Raw genomic sequence first — 18,277 nt, forward strand, 5'->3', positions numbered from 1 at the left:
GTGCCCACTGGGTAGCAATCCCGTTCGAACAAGTAACATTCATAGTGGCAGTGGCGCTTGTAGAGGCCCTTTCACGCTAATTACTTACAATATTAAGCCAATTACTAACCTTCTCATTTTATGACACCGCAGCAATGCAGTGACGCAAGCAGTACAATTGCGTCTCGCACTTCGCGCGCGCTCTCGGTTTTCGCGCGGTTTTGAGGCGAAGCTAAGTTTCCCCTGCTAATTCCCCAGTGTCCCTAGCTTCTCAACACGAGGCTAGGAACTTCACCATGGAGGAAAAACTTCACTCTCTCCGTTGACAAACGTGACATAATCAGCATGCGAGAGGAGCTGGCGAGCTTGCGCCGACGCCCATGTTGGCCTCGATCCCAAATTAGCGCTGTTTTTGCACGCGCCTGCATCTGAGCGCGTGTTTTCGTCTGGGCAGATTCCGTTGACGCCCAAGACTGGCTACGTTACAAGTAAGTGGCGTCGAGATCGGTGCGCGCTGGTCGGGCGCACAACACGAATTCTGGTCACAGCTCTTAAAACTAGCAACAAAAAGCAGGCCAGGACATGTTTTGGGTCTCGGTGGTTACGCATTATTTAAGACAGGCACTGAATTTTTCGTGCATGGTCTGCTTGAGAGCTATGTGTATGAACTGATTAATCCGGACACTGCGTTCAGCGGTGAAGTCGTAATCAAGATATACTAGTTTCGGTATCGCAGAGGCGTACTGACGTACTTTACTTGCACCGTTTTTTTGTTGAGTCTGGTTTGCATACCTTTATGGGGCCTTTGGATATATATTTGAGCAGCGTTTCGAGACTATATAACAAACTTAGCTGAATCTATGAATGTATAGTTTCCCATTTCCGATCGCGGTCGGATACGTAGCGTACAAGCATGTTAAACATATGATAAAGCTTGACCTTGGAGCAGAGCCTGCCATTACGTGACGAAAATTGAGCCCCACATTCAGAACTAAAAGTCATAGCATCGAAAATAACGTTGATGTGGTGTTTTTACACTTTTCTCACCTTCATAAACTATTCATTCTTTATGCTTGTGCCTGTCTTCCAGGATCCCATTCGCAGCATAAACATGTCTTCAGACCTGACTGCTGCGCTTTCAGCTTTCACAGTAGGTCTCTACAAGGTACTACTTTCAGAGAACAGCCATCAAAACATTGTTGTCTCGCCGTTCAGCATTGCAGCTGCTCTGTCAATGACACTTGCCGGGGCCAGGGACCGTACCGCCAATGAAATTGCTGCTGTCCTAAATGCAAAGGATAACCTAATACACAAGCAGTTTGCAGAATTCTTCTCAAAAGTGTCAGCATATGCACCAAATGTGACTCTTCAAGTTGCCAATCGTCTGTATGTGGAGAAGAGATACACCATTCTCAAAGAGTACCTTGCTGTGTTGAATGACTGCTATAACAGCGTTGTGATGCCTGTTAATTTAGCAAGCGAAGCTGAAGCAGCGAGGCTTGCAATCAATGCATGGGTTAAAGAAGCTACAAAGTCCAAGATAAAGGACCTGCTGCCCAGTGGAAGTTTAGACTCTGATACCAGGCTTGTTTTGATCAATGCGATTTACTTCAAAGGACTTTGGAATGAGCAGTTCAACCCTGCGGTGACAACCTTGGAGGATTTTTATGTGTCCAAGGAAACGACCAAACAGGTCCGCATGATGCACAAAAAATCCAAATTCAAGCTCACTGAATACGGTGACCTCAGTGTCAATGCAGTCGAGATACCATACAAGGGCGACAAGACATCCATGGTGATACTTCTTCCCAACGAAGTGGATGGCCTTGAAAAATTAGAGGCAGCATTGACGCCTTCAAATCTCTCAGACATCCTGAGAGGACTTGAATCAACAGCTGTCGAACTCAGTCTTCCACGTTTCAAGGTTGAGTACGACGTGAATCTGAAGCCTGTGCTTCAAGCGATGGGTGTCCGGGACCTGTTCACACGTGAGGCAGACCTCTCTGGGATAAGTGGAAACAAGGACCTTTTTGTCAGTGCAGCGCTTCACAAGGCCTTTGTGGAAGTCAATGAAGAAGGCACAGAGGCAGCAGCTGCGACAGGAGTGGTGATCCAAATGAAAAAACGTGTCAAGAGTCAGCCTCCCTTTCTCTTTATCGTTGATCACCCGTTCATGTTCTTCATTCGAAGCCATGATCCAGATGTCATTCTTTTTGCGGGATCAGTGCGTGATATCTAATAGCCTGATGCATATGTTGAGCCTGCTTACTATTTGTGTTCAGCTTTAGCCACAGATTAATGGAAATGCCTTCTCTTTGCTGATGATATGCCGTGGAACAAGTGACTTGTTTATGTGCTTTATTAGGAGGAGATGCAGGAATTTCTTTTTTAATAAGTGGAGCAGGAATGAAGGAAAGAAAGGCAGGTCCTAAAGCAATGCCCCAAATGAAAAGATAAATACTAGCTGTTCAAGTGTAACCACTGCGGGCAACATGTATTACGTACATGACCACACACCACAATCTTTCCCAGCTCAACTGGTTTATGGAACAATTTCCAGTTGGTTCCAGTTGGAACCTACTGGTACCCAGCTGGTTCCAACTGGAACCAACTGGAAATTGTTCCATAAACCATTTGGGCTGGGAGAAAGATTTTCGCCAGGGATGGGGGTTTCTTATGTAGGCCGTCCACCCGGTTAGCATATTCTCTTTGGCCAGTAGCTGAATGCTGGAGCTTTCGGTGGAAACATTTGGCTATGTTTGAAGTTTCCCCAGCCTTATCTAGTGGGAAAATAGGTGCCACCGTTCACTGAGAGCTTTTTAAAGAGTGCTTCATTCATCATGGGAATGCTGGGCAATGAACAGTTTGTATTTGTCTTGGCTAGTGTTAGGCTGAAAAAATGGATTCTGCGGCAGAACCATAGCTGTGCCGAGATTCTCTCGATTGTGCACTGGTCAAATGAGTTTAATAGTGCACTGTTTTACTTCTTTAATGAATTTACCGTTATTAAATGCCCAATATTTGGCTTGTGTAGAAATAAGCACAGGATTTTGTGAATTTTTCTCTCAAGAAAAGTCGTGCTTTTGTGATTGAGTTGATAGTTTCTGCCAAATGGTAGCCAAGAGTGTTCACTTCCTAGCATCCCCCTGGTAGCCCATGATGAACAACTCGCCACAGCAGTTTCTAACCACAAGGTGATTTTGAGATTGGTGTGGTTCTCCACTGCGTATTGCATCCTGCCCAGAATGCTGCTTTTACTAATGATATTCCACTCATTAATATTGTTTTACTCTCTATATTTCTTGAAGAAGCTCTCTGGAAAGGCACAATTATTTTATCTCGTGTGAAATGTAAGAACATTGTTGTCTGTGATTGATTAGTTTTTTGAGTCAAGCCACTCGAAATAATGTTGCAGGTGGTGCTTGCAATAATCAGCATTTTGCATTAAAGACCTTTCCAGTGTGTACGCGTGATGTTGGAAAACCTACTCTTTGGATTGTTGGGAATAGGTGCAGACAACTCATGTTACCGTCTCCGCCAAGCTTGCACTACATGTACTCAGCATTCCAGCCAGCAATGTGACAATGTCTAGGGAGTGCTTCAGTAGGTCCACTAATGTCGTGTGCATATGTAGATTGCATTGCAATGTTACAAGAAGCGTGCAAATTGTCTTTAGTATGTGGTGCATCGAAAAGTCAGGTCTCTTATGTGAGGAACCCTCTCCTGTTATAGGGTTTGCACATAGAGAAGAGATGAATTTTATGGTGGTGCATAGAATAGTCATTCCAAACTTTCTGTTGCATAATCATCCTACAAGCAACAAGCTGTATAGTTTTTGACACTTCTGGTGTAGCGTGCGCTTTTAATGTGTTCCTATATGCTTGGAATAAGCATGTGCAGTTTGTGGTGAACGCTACCTTTGCAATACATATGAGGATGTTTTCGTTATTCCTGCCACTTCGTTCACAGCCACGAAAACTGCCATTTAGTGACAGTGATTCGCATCGTATAATCACTTTTTTCAAAAGGCTAATTTAAAACGAAGTTAATCTTTTCTGCAAAAACCATCTCTGCAGGTTTCCTGGTCGTCTGAGAACTTTTTGCATAACGGCTTGGTACGTACGTAGCATTGGAACACAGCTGCTTTTGCTAAAACTCCTGCAGTTGTTGCTTCTTGCTGGTGTTATTTCTGTGTTTTGGCCTTTAACACCCTTTCTACCATTAGGCCTATTGTTTATATTCTTCAGTGAGGATCTTTAAAAGCAGCACTAGCTGTATATATCGATGATTATTTTCTAAGTGCCTTTGCTTCTCATGAAACTGTGAGAGTGTACTTCTTAAACAGAGCAGTAAAAGCTTTTCCTCTGTGACCAAATTTCATGCTGTTGCTATGAGCTCTGAACTGGTGGGTTTTTTGTTTACAGAAGGATCGAATTCAAATTTTTTTTGGGAAAGCATTTGACTTTTCTCCTGCAATTCTGTGAAAATGTTTAATCTAAAGGAGCACTTTGTCTTTGACCTCATTAGATAAGGATTTGCTTTGATAAATCAGCAGAAGCTATTAATTGGCACAGGCCAATACTGTAACTTTATAAGTAATATAATTGCCAATTAAAGTAGCATAATGTGGTTTCTTCAATATGTACTGTGCCATCCTATAAGTTTAATTATAAACTAGGCAGAATTAGTTTTCAGATGAAGTAGAATATGTTTCTAAAGAAGGCTGAAATTGTTTCAGTTTTCAGTCTAAAGTTCCCAGCAGTTGAAGGAAATTAGGTTGAAATTCAAGTTCAAGGCAATTGCACACAGTTTTTTGTAAGCTTCAGTCAAGTTGGTAAGTTCACATGCTTGAAGTTATTAGTGCAATAACACTTATAGTGGCCATTCCCTGCATTTAGCTCCTTTGTGTTTGTTTGCTTTTTTGTCTGTTTGCTTGCTTGCTTGTTTGTTTATTTCTCTGAAGCCCACCGATGGCAGCACCTGCCATCGAAGGGTATTGGTACATTGTTAAGAATTTTTATTGTTATTGTTAAGATAAAGCGTAGTACTTGCAGATATAGTTAAAGTTTAAAGCATTTGAATTTATTTGTTGCCTGATGGAGACTCTTGTCCCTTATCAAGTTTTGCTTTGTCTCAAGTGTTGCTGGATTAATGAATATTAAATGCATTGTAAATTGCGTTGCAAGCCTTGATGGTCAGATAAGGAAGACATAATAAACTGCTTACGTCAAACATAATGAGACCTACATATTTTGACTGCTAGCCAGGAATCTCTCTGGATTTTATGTGACATTTTTACTCTGCATTAACTGTGTTCTGTGTCAGTGCGTGAAGCAACTGCGTGCTAGTGTCAGTTCGGTATGGCACTTTTTTTTTTCATTCGCTGAGAATTTCAGCGAGACCGAACATATTTCCAGTGACACAGAATGAGAGTGTCTTTGTTTTTAAAGGTGGTGTTCCTGTAATGCAAGACAGTTTTTTTGATGCCTTTTAGTTGCTTGAGGTCAGAGTTTTGTTTGACTGTGTTGTACTCTTACTATAATAGCATTTTGAACAATCACTGCTGTCCTAAAGCACATTTTTTTTTATGAATAAACACCAATGACAGCTCTGTAAGAACAAACATTATCTTTAGCTTGGCATGATTTTTATGGTGGAGATGCCAGTGGCATTCATTGTGCTTTTGCAAATGCTTTTGCAGTTCAAACTTCTTTAATCTTGTGCGCTAGTATTTGTATACCATATGGAATAGAATTGACGGTCAGCGAGGTTAAATTCTGAGGAAACCTGAGTGTCATATGGGACGTTTCTTCTTTTAATGTTTTGTTTATTGGGTCATGTATGCTTCAAGCAAATGATTAAATGTTTACTTGGTCAAAGGAATGGCTGAAGTTTTGTGCACGCGCAATGATCAGTGCTGTAGTTCCTTAGAAATTATTTTACAGCATCTGGTAACTGCGATTTTTGGCAGTTTTTGAACCCCTTGAGCGTGATGATGATTCAAAGAGCAGTTGTGAAAGCTATGCGTGTGGTGATAGGGAAGTGAATTCCCTTAAATACTGACCATGACTCTGGAGATGGAGTGCTAATTTGGATGTCTGTTTTTACCATTCCATCCAGAATTTGATGTGATTGTTGGTGCGCAATTGTCACACTACTGTAATCTGAGACTGTCTGTATTCAAAAGCTTGTTATCAATACCTATTTGTTACACTGCCCTAGTGCTTTATTACAGCGCCTACAAGGCTTTCTAGTTTTGCGGATCTCACAGTGTTGCGTAGCACTGTTTACTTTGCATTTAAAACAGTGCAAATATTTACATTGTTCTAAGTGTAGAATGCGCATTAATATGCTCTTTGCATGACTTTACATTTTATATCAATGCTTTGTTTTTTGTATATTGGAGCAGAAATAAACAATTTGGCTGTTATTTTTCTAATGTCATTTGCAGTGTTGTGTTCATTTTTAGCTTAACATTGTGGAAATAATTTGGTCACTTCTTGAGTAAAAAGTGCGCAGATGTTTTGTTACCGGTCATTATGGCAACTATTTTGGCCTTCTGTATGCAGAAGTGCTGCATATTGATGTCACATTGGTTTGCAGCCAAACATGCAAGTTCGTGAGCTCTACTCAGATCCAGCACTGGTTGTGAGTCTTCTCAGGCTTTGTTCCTGGTTCAGGTGTTCAATAGGAGTTTCGATAGTGTTAGGTTATAGCAAAATGATGGGTGTATCTGTGTGTTCAGAGTGTTGTGAAAATCATTTGCAAGGTCAACAACAGAAACTTTAGGGTAGAAATTATTCTCGTAGACTTCACTACTCCGCAGTACAGTTAAAACCACTTTTTCGAGAGCTTGGTGAAGAAAATATACATACACACTACTGCTGTTCGTGAGTTTCAACTGTATTATGTAGTGACATGCACCTTTTGCTTGACAGATATCCTGCATTTTGAGACTCATTTTGTATAGTAACACTGAGCCTGTCTAGATTTTGGAATAGAGAGAGGGAACCATCGTCATCAGCTAGCGCGACCCACGAAATTGTGATTTTAGCTCAGGTGATCATGCTGGCCATTAGACAACGGAAGCAATAAAGGTTTGGTCGATACTTGCAGTACTGGATGTCCAGGAGACGAGAGGTAAGAGTAGCCTGCCTTTTCTGTGATAATATCCCTATCAGTCTAGGATTTTCGAAAATGCCATTATCGTCGCCGTTTCAGCGCAAACTATTTTGGGGTCGCACACGGCCGAAACCGAAACCTCTCGACCAGGAAGAGCGCTAGCCACACCCATGAGTGTGCGTCACACATCAGTGCGCCTGTCACGGCTTGTGTCACGGCGGAGGAATATGTCACGGGCTCTCTGCCCGCTCGCTGCTCCCAGTCGGTATAGTGTTCTAGAACGGTAGCGGATCAGGCTAGTTGGTTCTAGTTGGGCTAGTTGTAGTGTTCTAGAACACTACACAGACGGGCTCTTTGTGGCCGTGCGGTTTCACTTTTGTCCATGGCTGGCCCCAGAATTCCTTACGGTGCAGTGGTGACGAGAATGACATTTTCGGAATTCCAGTAACTGATATAGACATTATACTTACAGTGGGCTACAGTCCTCAATAGATAAAGAGCCTATAGCAGTTATGGTTAAAAAGTTGACTCTTCGGTATCAGTTAACCATGCCAACCAGTTCGCATGTCTTAATTGCTTTCTGATGCACTACGCTGCTGGAAACGCTATAAGCTATTGTGACGCAAAAAAGCCTATTTTTAAAAATTGCAGACAGTCATAGGTGAAACACCCTGTTTATGATACGTCCCAGATATACGAACCGCCTGTGCTGAGATACTCGACGCATAAGATTCATTAGCTACAGTCTCACTGTTCATCGCATGTCCCTATGGCACTCTTGGCTTTCCTTGGTTGCAGCGATGTAATTGGGTTGAAAATATCTGTAAGCACAATCTAAATTCTGTGCCCGGGCAACGCGGCACACAGCAGTATGCCATTAGGTCCTGCAAGGCAATGGTGAGCGGTTTAACAATGCGCTTCGATATTACAGTCGTATGCTTAAAAAGTTCAGTGCAACCACACAAATTCGTCGAGCGCGAGTGCAAAATCAAAACTAATTAAGAGCTGTCAGTCAGAAAATGCGCCCACAAATATTCGAATTATACACACAGTACGCCACAGACAGATATAGACTTTATGCACGCTACAAATAACATTATTGCTATCAATAAAAAAATCTTGGCTCACCGTTCATGTGATGTGATGTGTGGTTCAGCATGCGTTGAGCGTCGCCGATTCTCGGCGAAGCACGAAGTCAGCGTCTGAGCAGTACTGTCACATCGAACGCCAGCAAGCTTTTTTTTTTTTTTTGCACGTATGGGTCAAAGAGACTGAATTGCCAGTGACAAGGATCCAAATACGCGCATGCGACTGACCGACAGCGTGGTCAGCGTGGTGCAGCAGCAGACGACAAATGCAGTCGGATGGATAAATGGATGGATGGATAGGAGCGCCCCCTTTGAAACGGGGTGGTGGCAATTGCCACCATGCTCAGATTTTCTTTATTTATTATTTTTTTTTGTTTACTGTGTTGGCAATTCTCATTAAGATTATCCATCACCTTTGCCTACGGTTTCCTACTATTCTAACCTTATGCCACATCTCTGCTTTTCAGCCACCAATACTCCAATCGCTTTTTGCTGACTTCCACTGCAGATTTATTTACATGACCATTGTTATCTTTAAACCCTAGGGCCCATGGAGCAAGGAAAAAGAGAGGAGAGGCCGTCACGTGACATTTTGTGAAGCCGGAAACCAGCTCGGCGCCATCTTGTCCGGGCTGACGTCATCGCATAAGTCCCGCCCTCGACTACTGCGCGCGCGTTTCAAAGCCAACGAAGGAGCGTGCTACCGCAGGGGCACAGATCCCCGCGCTGCCCCGCGCTGGTGGCGCTTGGCTGCTTACCGCCGGTTTAGGGCGCCCTATGCCGGTGTTCGTCAGCGGAAAAGTTACTAAAGCGGAAATACCCGTGTGAGACAGGCGGCTACTTTCAGTTATTGCTTCGTACTGCGTCGTCTCCGCGCCGTCTCCAACTGCTCGGCCCTGGTCACAATTAGAGATGTGAAGGCCTGAAAAAAACACTGCAATTTTGGAAAAAAAACGGTTTTTTTTCGTTTTTTTCAGACGAGAAAAAATGGAAAGAAACATCTAAAATTTCACAATGCAATTTCAAGGTCTTATGATTGCCTTTCAGTTTAGGTTTTTGTTTTTCCTTTGATAACCATTACAGTGTGCATCGTTGAACGATTGGAGAGCAGTCGTCATCGCCGGTGCCAGGTAGTGCTTTTAAAATGTTCGTGCTGCGAGTACGCGGGTTGAAGGCCAGGTCGCATTTAAGATCCAGGCTTGGCTTAAAAACACACTAATACTTGAACTCACGGCTGAAGTAGAACAAAATGGCTGCAAATTTTACAGCACGACACACACAGCATAAATAACATAGGCTGCTGTGCACGTAAGCGGTTTTAGCCAAATACAAGCCTAGCTTCTTGATTTCCAACGTAGCAGAGTACAGGACATCCGCAGGAATTTGATCCAGGACAGGGGTCTGGGACACAGCGAAGCACGTGGCCCCATCTACCTGGTGGCAAGGCCTTTGCACCAACCAGCCGCTAACTCACTGGCTTGCCGACTGCTGCAGATGCCACAATCAACCGCCAGCTGCGAACGAAACTGGTCAGGTTTCGGAAACGTGCGAACAAGGATTCGCAACAGGCTTTCAGGGGAAGCGCGTACGAAAGCTCGTGTATGTGCAGTCGAACCTAGCTGTGGACACAATTTCAATCCATGCTGCTGCGCGTAGTGCCGCATCCAGCGACAGTGACTATGAGTCCGATATGGAGTGACTTATAGATCAGTTTTCATGTTCCCTTTCTCGGTGCAATAGAACAAGAAGTTCGTTCCACAAATATGATATTTAGATCTCCATATTCGCCTGAAGTGCAAATCATTATCTTCTCGGTGCGCTAGAACAAGTTCGTTTCACAATATGTCATCTATGACTGCATATTCGACTGAACTTCGGAGCATTATTATTGATCGTTGTGCTGTTGCAAATAAATCTGTTTTTGACACGTTTTGCAAAATTTCCAATTTTTCATGAAAAAAACCCTGAAGAGAATGGTTTTTTTCATGCCATTCAAAATTTCTTGAAATTTTGCATCTCTAGTCACAATTAGTAGCAGCCGAGAAAAATACTTATCTCAGCTCTTGCAAGCGCGGGAAGTGACCTTCGCTTTCAATTACTGCGGTGGCCCATCTTGCGATGGTTATCTGCGGTGGCCCCCCTTTGGCAACGCCCGTCCCTGGGACTCTGAAGTTGAAGGCTGCATTCGATGAAACTAGTATACTTGCTTGTTTAGCTCAGCGCTCGAAATTAGCCTTCACCGGGTGAGGTGAAGGACACGCGAGAAACGTGGGCCCCTCGTCTCGCGAAACCACACGACGGCCACCGATGCCCGGGAAGGGCATTCGTACGGTATCGAAAATCTCCTCCCTGTTCCTCAACTCTTGTAAGCACGGGAAGTGACCGTCGCTTTCAATTACTGCGTTGGGCGAAGGACAACTAAGCACACGCGAGAAACGCGGGCCCCTAGCCGCGCGAATTCCACACGAGCAGTGGTGTAGCCAGAAATTTTGTTCGAGGGGGGCACATGTTTTATTTATTTATTGGAAACGAAAATAATGGAAACGAAAATAAATGTGGAAACGAAAATAAGAGTGCCCATTTATTCTTCACCGTCGCACGGCGTATGGCACTCCTTTTAATTCTAGGCACAGTTCACCCCATTATTAACAGACCTTTTTACGTCAGTTTACTTTTTAATCCTTTGCATTCTCCTCAAATGAAGGTATCGCGAAAATAAAAAGTGCTTTTTTTTTTAAAGGACCTGCAGCCGAGCGCAGGTTTGCGTATGGGGTTGAAGTTTTGACAAATGTCATTTGTTTGCAGTTGATGACTTTGTTATAGAGCAGAAGCTTTTGTGTTGTTGTATATGATGTGAAGATATTGTAAACAGCCACGTTTTTTTCGTGCGAGTTATTTTTTGTGAGAAAATAAATGTTTTTTACAAATGAAGTTCTCGGCATCCTGTGTGCATTCGTATCTTTATGTAGATATTGCAGTGAACAAAACTAACCCTTCGCCTTTATTAAAGAAAAAAAATCTCTAAGGTATTGTTTAAGCGCAGGGTCTCTTTCTTTTCATTTTTACCGCCGGCGTATAACAGGGGCGTGCAAGCATGCAAAGCGAGCGCAGCGGCTTCCTTTAAAATATCGCCCTCCACCGATGTCATGGCCACCGCTGCTCACACAAGCGCAATCGCGAAAAACGAAAATAGTTACACTAACACCAGTGACGATCACTAGAGCGTTGCAAGAGCACGCCTAATAGCAACGAGGTTTCACTGCCGATGGAAACGGGAGCGCGAATGGCACACGCACACTGCACGCACAGGACGCGAAACGTCCGCGCAATACGCCGACGACCTCTCTAGCGCACAGCGTATTGAATCACTGGTAAACGAACAGCACGAGTGCTCCTCAGTAAGCAGCGGCGGTCTCCCGACGGCTCCGAGCAGTGACGCAGTTGACGAAATGCCCATGCGATCGTGGTCGAGCACGTTGAAATCAATGCACGCAACAACGAGAGTTTTGCAGCGAATTCCGCCTGAGATATGAGTGAACGGCGCCAACGTAAGCTTGCGAGCACGATCAAAAACAAACTCGAGCAGTTGAGAAAAGTACGCCGCACCGCAACTGCTACGCCGCGGTCGTCTGCTACCGCCCGGCTTGCAAGCAGCAACTACGACGCCGTTGCTAAGCTGCCCGGACTAGGTGGCCTCCCGATCGCGAAAAAAACCACGTGATTTCCTCCACATTTTTTCCCATGGTGTTGTGTGGAAAGGGCCTCTCCTCTCTTTTTCCTTCCTCCATGCTAGGGCCTCAGAAAGAGTGACTGTGCCTGCATCGACATCCGGATGGATACCATCACATTTGATTATGAGGTGTTCAATTGTTTCCACAGATCTACCACACACTGCACATGTGTCATCTTCTTCGTTAAATTTATTTTTGTAGCTGCGCGTTCTAAGACACCTTGATCTAGATTAAAAAAGTAGGGCACTGCCTCTTGAGTTATCATAGAAAAATTCTTTCCTGATCTGCCTTTTCCAGAATCGATATAGTTCTACACTATGTTTCTTTTCCATTGAATTCATCCAATTTTTAACTTCCACGTTTTTAACCTGTCCTTTAATGCTCTTTCTCCGTCCTCATGACCGGCATACTTACTGGTTAGTTTTCTAGTTCTTTTCCGCCACTGTGAGTCAACGTTCTTTCTGTATAAATATTTAAATACCTCAGCTGCCCATCTGTTATCGTCCAATTTCCTCAGGCGTTCTTCATATAGTATTTTACTCTTAGGTTCCCGTGCCTCGAACGATGCCCAGCCCATATCCCCTTGTACTGCCTCGTTTGTGGTTTTGCCGTGGGCACCTAGTGCTAATCTTCCAACAGCTCTCTGATTTACGTCTAATCTCGACTGAACTTCTGCCCTTAAGCACAGAACCGCATTGCCGAAAGTAAGTCCCGGCACCATTATTCCTTTCCAAATACCTCTACTTCATATTTGTTGTACCCCCATAATGCCCTATGTTTCATTATCCCGGCGTCTCTTCGTCCTTTTGCCCTAAGAGCCTGTTCATGCTTTTCCGTGTATATCTGCCCTTCGTTTAGCCATATCCCGAGGTATTTGTATTCGGCCACTTTGGGTATTTCGTGGCCTTGTATTGTAAGCACCTGATCAGTACTGTATCGTTAAAAATCATCACACCTGATTTAGTTGCGCTAAAACTGAATCCTAGATCGTCTCCTTCGTCTCCACAGCAATTAACCAAAGTTTGTAAATCTTCCTGGCTATCTGCTAACAGTACAATATCGTCCGCATACATTAAACCCGAGAGTCGCTGCTCAACTACATTTCCGCCTAATCTGTACGATAGATTATAACCCAGATTACTTTCTTCTAGCCTTGTTTCCATATTTATCACGTAAAGCATGAACAGCAGCAGTGATAGAGGGCAACCTTGCCTTAATCCTTTGTGCACCCCCACAGTTGTGGTACTTTTTTTCCCTTCCCATGTAAGTTCAACTTCATTATCTCGGTAGATTTCCTGTAGAAAATCAATTACCTCATCACCAATACCTAAATCTTTCAATATGCTCCACAGGAGTTCCCTGTTCACGTTATCGTATGCACCGCTTATGTCCAGAAAGGCTATAAACAGAGGTCTATTTTCCGCCTTAGCTATTTCTATGCATTGGGTAAGCACGAACAGGCTATCATCTAACCGCCTACCCCTTCTGAACCCATTCTGAAGTTCTCCGAGTATCCTATTCCCTTCTACCCATGACGGCGCCGCCGCGGTGGCTCAGTGGCTATGGTGCTCGGCTGCTGGCCCGAAAGACGTGGGTTCGATCCCGGCCGCGGCGGTTGAATTTCTTTGGAGGAGAAATTCGAGGCCCGTGTACTGTGCGATTTCAGTGCACGTTAAAGAACCCCAGGTGGTCGAAATTTCCGGAGCCCTCCACTACGGCGTCTCTCATAGCCTTAGTCGCTTTGGGACGTTAAACCCCAGAAACCAACCAATCTACCCATGACTGCATTTTTAATTTCACCGCCTGCATTGCCAGCCTGTACATTGCCAGTTGACCCCAACGTGACTAGCGCCACCACTCGGCATTCAGTAGCGTAACCAACTGAGGTGCGCCGACGGCTGCGGAGGGCGCATTCGGCAGGCACAGACGTGTGTGCGGGTATGCGAATTCCCAGAGAATCATATAAAGCCATAGAGTTTCTTACTATTACCTAGAGGGAAAGCTGGCAGCCCGTCTATGGGAGTTTGCATGGAGATCCCTCGAGACCACTTCAGCCACCATGGGCGCTCAAAGCATCATGGGGCGGTGAGCTACCGACTGCAGAACTTCAACTTTTGGCCAAAAAATAATGCAAAAATAAACGCTATTCGATAATCAAGAATGTCCTAACGTTTAATATCCTGTCCGTAAATTGCAACAAACGAGCAGAAAAGGATTTAAGTGCAAAGTTCGCCCAAAATAAGGGATGGCTAGCTCTCCTATTGGCCAAGTAATGAACACTACAAAAACGAATATTTCGTAATTAACAGGCGCACTTTTAAAAGTAAATATGTTTTCATAAAAAATGTTGTTGCTTAAACACTATAAGAGGTTTTTAATGGCATTTCAGAAAAGTGAAACCTTTTATTGGCGTCGTGTGTCTGTGCGTTTTTACTACTATGGTTCTTGCACACTGCGTTCGCGCGAAAGTCGTCTGCGCACACACGAACAGCGTCTTCGGAATGAAACATCTCAATAGTGCCACTCCGTGTTCCCGAAAAACTACGACTGTTCCGCAACAAGTAGCTCACCGCCCCATGATGCTTTGAGCGTCCATGGTGGCTGAAGGGCAGCGCCGCCAGCTTTCCCTCTAGGTAATAGTAAGAAACTCTATGCAGAGAATCATATAAAGCATATAACTTGCGTAGTGCGATGACGATGGTGGCGCCATTCAGCTAATGAGCAAAGAGCTTTTTATGCAACATGCACCTACGACAAAAATAAAACTGTGATCTTAAAGAAAACAAAAAGTAACTGCGAAAAAGGATGTGTGTTATTAATTTTTATGATCACTGCTCTAAGAGCACGAACAGGTGGCCAGTTGTTTTTGTTGTGGTGTCACTGTCGTCGTCTGTGGCTGTTATGCTCCCTCAGTTTTTTTTCCTCCATGCTGTTATGGTCGGAACATAGGGTGCGTTCCAATTCTCTAGACGTCCGACAAGACGTCTAGTGTGACGTCTAGGAAGCCGTCTACATGTCTAGATATTGGAACGTGTTAGAGTTCCTGTATATGCTCCCGCAGACCGCAGGGGGCAGAGTTGTGCGAAGGTCCGCCATCATGTTCCAAGCTGTGCGGGAAAGCCACTTCTCGTACGTTCAGGGGCTGCGTAGCTCGCTGTGTAGGGCGCTTGGGCTTCTTTTTTTTTTTCTCCTTTAAATAGATTGACTTGATGGCAAGTTTCTAAACGTAACGCTGAAAACTAATCTGTGATTTGCCGAGGGTGTGCGTACAGCACGAAAAAAAAATCGCCAAAGGTTAACAGCAAATCGTAATCATGACAAACTGACGAAAAAAGACTGGAAACGGCCTGCGAGTTTTTTTTTCTTTCTGGAACCAGTAATTTCACAAGAACAAGCAGTTCCGTTCCAGATGAGGCAGCGTCTGTCCCATCCTGTCTTCCTGCGTGCACGTCTTAAGAACAAACAAAGTTGGTTTAGGTTTATGGGGTTCAACGTCCCAAAGCGACTAAGGCTATGAGAGACGCCGTAGTGGAGGGCTCCGGAAATTTCGACCACCTGGGGTTCTTTAACGTGCACTGACATCGCACAGTACACGGGCCTCGAATTTCTCCTCCAAAGAAATTCAGCCGCCGCGGCCGAACAAACAAAGTATAGCGATGAATTACTTTTTTTCACAACTTTCACCGCCGCGTGTTCTGTACGAGTTATGCGCGGAAAATACGAAAACGCATCTCTCTAGAACCACATTAAAATAATTGCGCAACTTGTTGTAGGCAAGCAGACTAAAGCAACTCCAATGCATTGAACGAGGCGAGTCTGACATAACGAAAAAATTAACACTCAATTGCTTGCCCAACACATTTCACAAAATGTACCCCGTTGCTAAATGCAGTGATAGGGCGGATCTTTAAAGGACCTTGAAAGTACTCTTACACGTAGATATTATTTAACTTTCCTCATTTTTTTTATCGAAAAGCACTATCGTTTCACCTTAGTTATTAAATTACAATAGTTGTTGATTACTGTGATAGGTTTTCCTGCCTGCTTCATCCTTATTGCTCGGAAAAACTAATTTGATGTTCCGCTTTGCATTTTTGTACTCCTTCTTCGTAGATTCGGCTTAGGTCGCAGTATCAAAACATTTCGCGACTCCTGGATTTTTTTAAAGCCGAGGTTATAGGCTGATTTGCTGTCTTCTAGCTGAAATTATTCGCGGCATCAATATTTGCGACACTTGTTTACATGCGATTTTTGCCTATCCTATCCTCACATCTCTCACTTAATCCTTGTCAGATGGTTCTTAAGGGCATTTTTACTAAGAACAATACTTTATAGCATAGGCAGACAAATGGTTTAGGGGGTTTAACTGCCCAAAGCGACTGAGGCTATGACAGGGAACAGTACATGGCCTCTAGAATTTCGGCTCAATCGAAATTCGACCGCCGCGGCCGGGATCGAACCCGCGTCATTCGGGTCAGCAGCCGAGAGCTATAACCACTAAGCCACCGCAGCGGCTGCATAGGCAAATTAAATGTTTATGCAGGTGAGACTGGCATCGAAATGTAGCAAAACTTTGCATGGAATTTGCTTCTTGAACATTCATTGTCTCTTATATTTCACCTCGAACCATCACTACAGGAGGCTCGAAGCAGCAGTAGAGTAAGCAGAGCCTGCCCTAGTGAAGGACCAAAAAGTTGCAGATGCAGACTGTAAATTCGGTACAATTTTAATGCAGTGATATGCTACTAATACTGCTTCGAGGGACAGGTATAGGCTCAAACTAGTATCCATAAAAGGACACTAAGTGAAAGATATAGACAAACAAGATTTTCGTTGCTAGTTCCTTATTTGATAATGTGTGTAAGCTAGAAAAAAAAAGTAGTGATTTGTTCAAGGTAAACAAATGTCGACACATGAAAATGTTTTTACCAATGCAATTCTGATTTCGCTTTCGAAACAGGCAAATGTTGGTTGTGATGGCACTGATAGATCTTGGAACATGTTAGAAATTTTTATTTATTTATCAATGCTGTAAGCCTTTCACAGCCGCAAACAGGAGAGGTTCATTCTCAAGAGCCACTTGAGGCGCCGACGCACTTCGGCCGCCGACCTTCCACATTGCACTGCGTAAAACGCTTTGCCGTTTCCCGTGCGGTTGCTGCAGTTTGGCGCACTGCACCCAGTCATAGCTGACGACTGCGCCCGTCACTGCCACTGCAGAACACCAAACCTGACGCCGCAGGTGTGCACGGAAAACAAATGCATGTAGCCGACAGCGCGGGCTCACATGACGCGTCGAGCAGACGAGGGTTCGCTCGGCGCTGCACCTGTGAAGTCAGCTTCTCCGCGGAGTGTTGAACGCACGACGTCACGAAAATCATGTGATCGCCTCTCGGCGAATGGCGTTCGGAGCGGCGAGGGAAAACAGACGCGCAACTCTGCTATCTTTGGTAGCATATACAGTAACTCTAGCCCCATGCTACCTTTGGTAGCATATACAGTAATTCTAGAATGGATGGATGGATGGATGGATAGGAGCGCCCCCTTTGAAACGGGGTGGTGGCAATTGCCACCATGCTCAGCTTTTCTTTATTTATTATTTTTTTTGTTTACAGTGTTGGCAATTCTCATTAAGATTCTCCATCAACTTTGCCTACGGTTTCCTACTATTCTAACCTTATGCCACATCTCTGCTTTTCAGCCACCAATCCTCCAATCGCTTTTTGCTGACTTCCACTGCAGATTTATTTACATGACCATTGTTATCTTTAAACCCTAGGGCCTCAGAAAGAGTGACTGTGCCTGCATCGACATCCGGATGGATACCATCACATTTGATTATGAGGTGTTCAATTGTTTCCACAGATCTACCACACACTGCACATGTGTCATCTTCTTCGTTAAATTTCTTTTTGTAGCTGCGCGTTCTAAGACACCCTGATCTAGCTTCAAAAAGTAGGGCACTGCCTCTTGAGTTATCATAGAAAAATTCTTTCCTGATCTGCCTTTTCCAGAATCGATATAGTTCTACACTATGTTTCTTTTCCATTGAATTCATCCAATTTTTAACTTCCGCGTTTTTAACCTGTCGTTTAATGCTCTTTCTTTCTCCGTCCTCATGACCGGCATACTTACTGGTTAGTTTTCTAGTTCTTTTCCGCCACTGTGAGTCAACGTTCTTTCTGTATAAATATTTAAATACCTTAGCTGCCCATCTGTTATCGTCCAATTTCCTCAGGCGTTCTTCATATAGTATTTTACTCTTAGCTTCCCGTGCCTCGAACGATGCCCAGCCCATATCCCCTTGTACTGCCTCGTTTGTGGTTTTGCCGTGGGCACCTAGTGCTAATCTTCCAA

General features: G+C 44.1%; 1 pseudogene across 1 annotated transcript; it reads left to right on the forward strand.

The window, feature by feature from the left end:
- The first annotated feature begins 294 nt into the window (after positions 1-294).
- On the forward strand, positions 295-6,423 carry LOC149331800 (iris pseudogene; annotated as a pseudogene). The gene is made up of 2 exons (XR_016285104.1): positions 295-467; positions 1,070-6,423. The product of XR_016285104.1 is annotated as an iris pseudogene (transcript).
- Positions 6,424-18,277: the final 11,854 nt, after the last annotated feature.

The sequence above is a fragment of the Amblyomma mixtum genome, chromosome 8 (genome assembly GCF_055824585.1).
Source record: "Amblyomma mixtum isolate Tamu chromosome 8, ASM5582458v1, whole genome shotgun sequence".
Classification (NCBI taxonomy): Eukaryota; Metazoa; Arthropoda; class Arachnida; order Ixodida; family Ixodidae; genus Amblyomma; species Amblyomma mixtum.